An 8,139-nucleotide genomic window follows, 5' to 3' on the forward strand; every position below is an offset into this window, starting at 1 on the left:
TCCGGAATGTTATGATCCATCGGTCAAAGAAAGGAAGGTGTTCTTGACAGTGGCGGATTAGAGGAATCGGGGGCCCTAGGCGGTAAGACAAGTTGAGGTCCCTGTAAATGGTAACTAATGACCGGGGGGAGAGGGTACTGGCACACAGCTGTTGGGAGATTGAACAGTACACTTAAATTACCTTCGGGTGGAGGGGAGGTAGTGGTCATGGGACCCCTACGATCATCGGTCACAGGCCCTAAAATTGTTGCAGGCATGAAAGGACGGGGGTGGGAGCTAATGGTTCTCCAGGCACGGGGCCCCAACGACCATCTTTCTGGGGGCCCTTGTCGTTAATACTCTGTCGAATTGTCACAGACTAGAGATTTTCGGCGATCGCTTTGTCCGTCTACCGCCTCTGGTTCATGGTGCTACGTGGTATTCAAGTCCTGAAAAGGCCGGCATGATCGCGTAAGCTAGTACGCCAATAAAAATGATAATAATAATAATAATAATAATAATAATAATAATAATAATATTAATAAATAACTTTGCATCGCAGTCCACACACGAAGAAGCGATTGGCTTGTCTTTGTTGCTGCCGGGCTACCGCTGTGACGCGACAAATGCACGGAATGCAATGCACCAAAACATGAACCTACCGAGCCTTACCCATTTCAAGGCAGAGCCGGTCGCACGGCGTCACGATATCAACTCCAGGCCAACAAGCCGCCAGATTTTGGACGGACAGGTGCAGCATAATACGCGTACCGTAATAAACAAATCCAGAATCCTCTTTTGTATGAATTTAATTCAAGTTTTGTTCCCAGAAGCGTCCGGTAGCTGAATGGGAAAGAAATGTACTACATATCACATGCACGTTTGCTTCGATCGTGAGTCTTTTTAATACCCCCAACAGCAGAACCGATGACAAAGATGGTGGTGCCAGTCCAATGGTTGTGTTGTCTCTCAGGTAGCGAGATCGAAAATGCACCGACTTTGTAGCCGCAGCGGATGAAAATGTACGCATCAGAATCAAAAAGTTGTGGGGTTTTCGCACGCACACACACACACGCACACACGCACGCACACACACAAGCATGTATGCACGCACGCGAGAACGCACCCACGAACGCTAGCGCGCAACCCCCACCAATCCCCACCACTAAGTCCAAAATTGTCTGCCTTTGGGTACCAGTTTGGGTACTGAGATAGGGCCCCATCTCAGGTCCATAGTTTTACCCATTCATCGCGTTTTGGTCGTTTGGGTACGGCTACCTTATCGGAAGAAAAGCTGGTTCAGCTATCTTGTAGCGCATCCTCATCCAAAGCGCCGGGCGGGATGGGGGATCGAGAGTGGACGGTCACTTTCCCCGCGCTGTGTATGTCGCGTATGTCGCAACCCAAAAACTCGAGACAGATTTCGGCATATAAAAAAAAGTATTTTATTGCCACTATACACTGTGCTACATGACGCTTAGAAGGTCATTGAAGCGTCAAACATGTTCAAATAAAAAAAAAATAGATCAGTGTTAGACGTTCTCCTACGCTCGTTTGAAATTGGCTTCTTTACCCTCGATTGGCACGGGCATCGAATGGTCTCATCAGCAGCGGCACGAAATAAAATAAACCATCAATACACCGATAACACTTTGAATCCAAATCCAGCTTCTCCCACAGCGTCTCAAGGTCACACACAAATTAAAAAATGCTAACACTCACCAATAACAATACACAACCGCAATGCACATATGAGCATCAACGCATACACCGCAACACCCAATCAGCGGAAGGCACGGGCAGAAGCGCAAGTAAGGCAAGGCAGGGTGAGGGAGGGAGAATAAGCGGACGAGAAAATGGGCGCCAATAATTTTAAATTTTTTGACCGTTTTTTTTTTGCTCCGCTACCAAAAATTTTTCGTCCATTTCGCCAACAGAGGGCGCTAAACCTGTTCAGGCCTGCGCAGGAATCGCTGAAGTCCCGCGCGGGGATCGGGCCAAAATCTGCGCTGGCTAGCGCAGATTTTGGTACTTTTCCTGCGCAGGAAACTGCTCGAATTTGCGCAGCGGGAAGCGAGAACAGACGAACAATCCGTGGGTCACCGATTACATCAACCCTGCGCACCTAGGACTATCCGAGGACGGAGCAAATCCAAATGCCTGGAGGCATTCGTGGACGTGGAGTCATGGAGTCCCTCCCTTACGGACTAAGAGCGGGTAATGTGGTAAAATAATGTGGCGCATTCGTCTTAATATGCAACACCGGTAGCGTAATATCAATGCCACTAATTCGAAGCATTAACATTCGCGGCAAAATGCAACGGTTATACCCAATTCCCAACGGCTATTCAAACCTCTCGAATCGAGCAATATTTGAATTTAAACTATTCGAAACGAGCTGTTAAGCTTGAGGTTAAATTCAACTATTGCTCGATTCGAAAGGTTTGAATAGCCGTTGGGAATTGGGTACAACCGTCGCATTTGGCCGCGAATGGTTATGCTTGGAATTAGTTGCATTGATATTGCGCTACCGGTGCTGCATGTTAATACGAATGCGCACGTTATTTTCCGATGCGATAAAGTGTCAAAATTACAGAAACGCACACCACTGATGAAAAGTGGCTGCACTTGTTTGTGCATGTTCGGTTTGCTTATGCAGATTGTGAAAATGTGTTGTGCTTGCTGTTCAATTGTGTTGCGATCTATTGCACCAGCAATCTAGGCATGGAATACCTGAGCATGAATCGAAAACGAGAAAATGTATGTTTGTCTCGCGCACGATAGCCCCAATTTAAGGAATTAGTACAATCGAGCAAACTAACATAACACAAACACACCGATCTCATGTGCTTATGTGTGCACATAACCCCACAGAAATGTCAACAGCTAATCGATCATAACAAATAGATCGCCAAAAGCGTGAACCTCTCTCTTTGCATTTGAGCAATCTCTGCGTCAATTGTGCAAATTTTTAACATTACCTTCGAAACAGCATGTAAGTATCATTGGTTTTTATTTTTCCTAATCCTACTACCATACGCTAACAAAGTAACAAAGGCGCTACGCATGAAAAATATTAATTAATTAACCATCTAAAAAATAAGGTAAGCATCCGAAGAGGCCGCCCCCCCACGGCCATGAAGTCAATGTTTGAGATGCTGGCATGCCATGCGAAAGGAATCACTTCGAGTATGAGCCTGGCATATTTTTATTTTCCGCTAACAAAACACTAACATGAAATAATTACAAAAAGACATGCAACCATAATGTTTAACACATCAACTAACTTGGCTGACTTAACCAATAATAAGAAAAAATTCATTACGCATACGCTATTGTTCACACACACACACACATTTTATTAATATATTTGCAGGGAGCATATTCGGCTTATAAACATCATGCAGGATCTAGAGCAGGGGCCTCCAAACTTTTCAGCCCGCGGGCCGCATTGCTTCAAAAAACACTATGTTGAGGAGGGCCATTTGATGTTACCTATAATTGATGAATGAACGTTTAAATCTCATTTTTATAACAAAATACTAACGATACTTGAACAGATTCGTGTTATTAAACTTGATTTTTGTCTAAGAAATGTAAAAAAATACAATTTCTTTTGAAAAAGTCAAAATAACCTAATATTTATTCTAAATCTGGCAAAGTCATCGGGGCCGCATTTTAAGCTCTTGAGGGCCCGCGGGCCGTAGTTTGGAAACCCCTGATCTAGAGGATCCGCAGGATGCTGTGGAGTGGCTACTGCGGTGGAAGCTGCTGAAACCGAGCCAGGAATGCCGGCGATGCGGTGACCCGATGAACTTCCGGACGAATCTTCGGGTAGGGGTATGTATTGACGGATGTAGATGGGTATGTGGGAAGCGGCTCTGTCGAAACGCCTCATTAAGTGTGCGAAATGGATCATTTTTCGCTGGGTCGAAACTTTCGCTACAGAAAATAATGATGCTCATATATTTTTGGAGCATGGAGTTAGGTGTCGACAGAGCCGCAATCGAAGCGGATGTAAACCGTAAAACTGTGATGTCGTTTTACCGTAAAATCCGCTCCGAGTTGATGTATCTCGATCAGTACACCGGATCGATGATTGGTGGTCCCGGTAAAACTGTCGAGATAGACGAAACAAAGCTGGTCAAGAGGAAATACAATCGCGGCAGAAACGAAGAATGGTTGGTTGGAGGTATTTGCCGCGAGACGAAAGATATATTCCTCTGTCGCGTAGCCAAGAGGACCGCACCAATATTGGGCAACCTTATACGGTCCAACGTTGCTGCGGGGACCAGGATTTTAAAGGACTGTTGGCGCGGTTACAATCAACTGGACCAAGTGGGATATTTGAATGCCACCGTGAACCACACTACGCATTTCATAAATCCAAATGATGACACTGTCCACACGCAAACGGTGGAAAATTTATGGAGGTGGCTTAAGCACTTCCTTAAGAAAAAGGGTACCAATAGGTCTACCCGCTTAAATTTTTACCTGGCGGAGTATGCTTTTCGCCGGAAGCATAAGGACAACGTATTTGCTGCACTCTGTGCAGCACTTACTTTTGCTTGAAGCGCTGTTGCTTCCCTTTTTACCAGCTTTGCTTTCGTCCTTTTCCCCTTAATGAAACTCTTGCTGCCGTTGCCCAGTTGCATTTGAATCAGTAGACTACTTTGATTTCCTTTGGGCTACCGTGAGCAGTCCTGCACATACCATCTGCAGCAGGCCAAAGCCTTAATGCGCTGACGGCAACGCGAGCAAAGTAGTCACTGATTTTCATGTAACTTGGCAAAGGTTGGGAGGATCTAATAGGGTGCATCCGTCAATAAATACAGTGTCAGGAGAAGCGGACTTGTGCTCGGTAGTGTAAGGGTCTCATTAGCCCTTACACTATTTGGTACAAAGTCGTAAGGCTCATACGCCAGACGTCTCTAACCACGACGTCACAGCGCGGCGCCGAGACGATATCTGCTGATTCGTCTATACCATTTTTCTGCACAAAAAAATGGTGAAGGCTCGGGGAGGTTTTAGTCGGAAGGCATCCGACAGTACCCGGGGGATGGTCCCTGCTGTGCAGCCGTCCAACTGGATGCGGGTCCCTATGCATGGTTTCCTCCCCGATTAAAAAATTAAAAAAAAAACCAAAATCGAACCAATGAGAACTTACTAATTTGAATGCAAAGTACTTTACTATTCTTCCAGCCAAGCAGATATCTCATGTGAATCGCCCGCAAGGAGGCTGCCGTGCAAATAAGACGATGGTGCACCAGGTAAGTTGTGTGATGAGACTTAACGTCTCGGTGACCCTTAAGGGCATTCTTGCATGCGACCATTTTTGGGTGCAACTCTCGAGAGTGAATGGAACCGTACTTTCACGCGAAGAAATTTCCGTGTCTTTCTCTTTACATGGTTGGGTTGCATGCAATTATGCCGTTCGTTGCATGTACCATCCACTTATCCCTTTATCCCTAGCATCTTTTGCACATTTCGCAGATGAGACGATTGAGACACACTTATGCAAAAGTAGGTGAACTCACAACGCATAGCACCTTATCACCAATAGCCAGCGTAAGCAAAGATAGCCACACCGGGAGCCGAAAGCAGGAACACCATATGCGTTAGAACCCACAACACCAAAAAGAGACAGTTTTGTGACACTCCACACAAAAACACCTCACACTATACCGCACACATTGTAAACCAAAACACATAGAAACACACCGCGGAAAATAGAACGGCCTACAGTATCAAAACCCGAGTTTTGTCCAACACCAAGCAGAAGCTAAACAATTGGCTTTAAGCAGAACAAAAACACAAACCACAACCAAATGTACGGAATTAATAACTTTTTTTTGAGTATAAATAAAACCATATCCGATCAAGGCAGACCAGATTCGTTCGGGCTGTTAGGATAGGATGTTATGCTTGCTGTAAAACTCCTCTACGACTTTCATTTCATAAGCATTCAGAATGTACCCCTAAAACTAACCTTCCGCAAAACGGTCCTGGACGGCCCCGCTACGATCGATAACATTACAGGGACATAACTAACGACAATGACTTAACGATACAAAAAAAAAAAACAAACATCCGTTGAACAACGTAGCGCAAGGAAACATTATCATTATCATAATCGATAAACGACGCAGCATCACAGCATCGCACAGCGTTTCACCTAACACCATTTGCGCAACGAGATGAATATTAGTAAAGCGCGACGAGCATGTCATCTGCAAAGTGTGTGTCCTGCTGAAGACATCCTTCACAGCTGCCGCGAGTGTGCTGCTTCTGATCGCCGCCAACAACGGTGCCTCAAGACGCGACACTCACTGTCCAACCCACGAACCACGCAAAGTAAGCGCATCGTCTCGGTGATGATCGTTGCTGGCTCGTATTCTGCCCACTGCTGGTTATCTGTCCGTGAAAAGGCGCCATCGTTTCACCACATTAGCACCATTCAGCAGCTATTACAGATTACCGTTAACGTCATAATAACGCACTTCCGATGAATAGAAACTTGTGAAACAAAATACCAAGGATCCAAGATAAAAATGAAACATTGACCCGTTATTAATGAGACATTCAGAGAGAGCACACAGCTTGTTTTTAATATTTAAAACGAATTGAAACATTGTAGTACAAATTGTACTGTACAATCACAAATCAAACGCAAGAAAAGCACGCCGCATCAATGGGTTCAAGGTACAGGTTTTAAGCATCATGTTTCACACACTCGAACGTTACAGCACTTCCGGTTCTCTGGACGTTTTGTTCACTGTCCTGCCTGCTACCTTATCTGTTGCCGGTCGTTCTCGGTAGCACTAGCTGGTGCGCGAAAAGCCGTTCCAGAGTTAGTCGAATTATCCGTCTTCAATTCCTCCTTGACCGGTGTTGCGATGTATAAAGCTTGCACCTCCACCTTGGCCGTGTTATGCTTGCTACCGAACGCTGCGTTTTACCCTTTGAGGCCGTCTTGGCACCTTCCTTCGCTTCCTTCTTGTCGCCTTCGCGGTGTTCGGCACGAGTTTCATCCGATAGTACGGCCGTAGTAACCTTTTCCCGCACTTTGCGATTTTTTCCTCCAGCACCGGGGAGGGGGGGATGGGGGGGTACATGCGTAAAGCGATGGACTTGGGGCCGCATTGACGTCGTTGGCTTCTTCAGGCCACAGTTGATTGAGCACGATGATTCAGGTCGTTGTGAACGCCAACAAACGGACAGTCCAAGTGCGAAAACCAGTACCAGCACTGCCTACGACGGCCTGCAGGTTCCAGTTTCCGGTACGGGATTGCGGGTTAGTCATCGCTCTGCGTCCAGCGGTGTCGATGTTACCCGATCCGTCGATGCGGATCCAGGATTGCACCGAAATCGGCATCGGATTCTCGTACTGGTTGATGATGTACTGGGTGTAAAGTTGCAGACAAAATAAGTTAACTTCGGGCAGGCCTGATCGACGAAATCTCTCGTGGACACTCTACCGGCGCGTGGAACAGAACTCGTTACGCATGACGGTACCGGCGCCGAACATCATCAATATCGTTATTGGCCATCGCGCCAAGCAGGATGCAGGTAGCGTCATCTTTGCTCGTTCCATTATACACCATACCGCCAGTTTGCGTGAAAATTATCCATTCCCCACGACGGCGGTGGGTGACGCGATGCAGTAGCCATGTGTGTCTGCGAAACCACAAACCATTAAACAATATTTATCACGACTAGTTTAGGAAAGTTGTATTTCTTACCAAGAGGAGCAGGAGTATGAAGATGTGTGAAACAAACACTTATTTACAATTTGTGGCAGCAACGATCTGACAGCCGCTCAGCTGCATGAAAAATAATAGAGCAATCTCAGATGAAATGTTGCACCACAGCGCCCCCTGTGGGTCAAGTTCGGTACTAACCCGGACGAGTGCCCATCTGGACTTTAACCCATGGTGATGGAGTCCATAACTCAAGATAGAGACCTAAGCCGAGTTAACCCGTTCTTCATCTCTAAAGTGTTTAAAAATGCTATCTCAGGAAAGCCAATGCTGGTCAATCGCTTAAATGACGGGTAGCTTCTGATTTAGGTGGCCAAGCTGAAACAAGAAGACAAGTAATGCTGCTGGCGGAATGTGTTGCTCCGTCGCAGCGCCCAACGCCGGTGCTTTACACCGAGTC

At 46.2% G+C, this 8,139-nt stretch overlaps 1 long non-coding RNA gene across 1 annotated transcript; it reads right to left on the minus strand.

Annotated features, from left to right (window-relative positions):
• Positions 1-6,669: 6,669 nt before the first annotated feature.
• Positions 6,670-7,907, minus strand: LOC125906634 (uncharacterized). Its single transcript, XR_007452003.1, has 2 exons — positions 7,722-7,907; positions 6,670-7,656 (listed from the first exon to the last, which is right to left on the minus strand). It is a non-coding gene; the product is annotated as an uncharacterized LOC125906634 (long non-coding RNA).
• Between the last annotated feature and the right edge of the window lie 232 nt (positions 7,908-8,139).

Source organism: Anopheles coluzzii, chromosome 2, assembly GCF_943734685.1.
Source record: "Anopheles coluzzii chromosome 2, AcolN3, whole genome shotgun sequence".
NCBI classification, from domain to species: Eukaryota; Metazoa; Arthropoda; class Insecta; order Diptera; family Culicidae; genus Anopheles; species Anopheles coluzzii.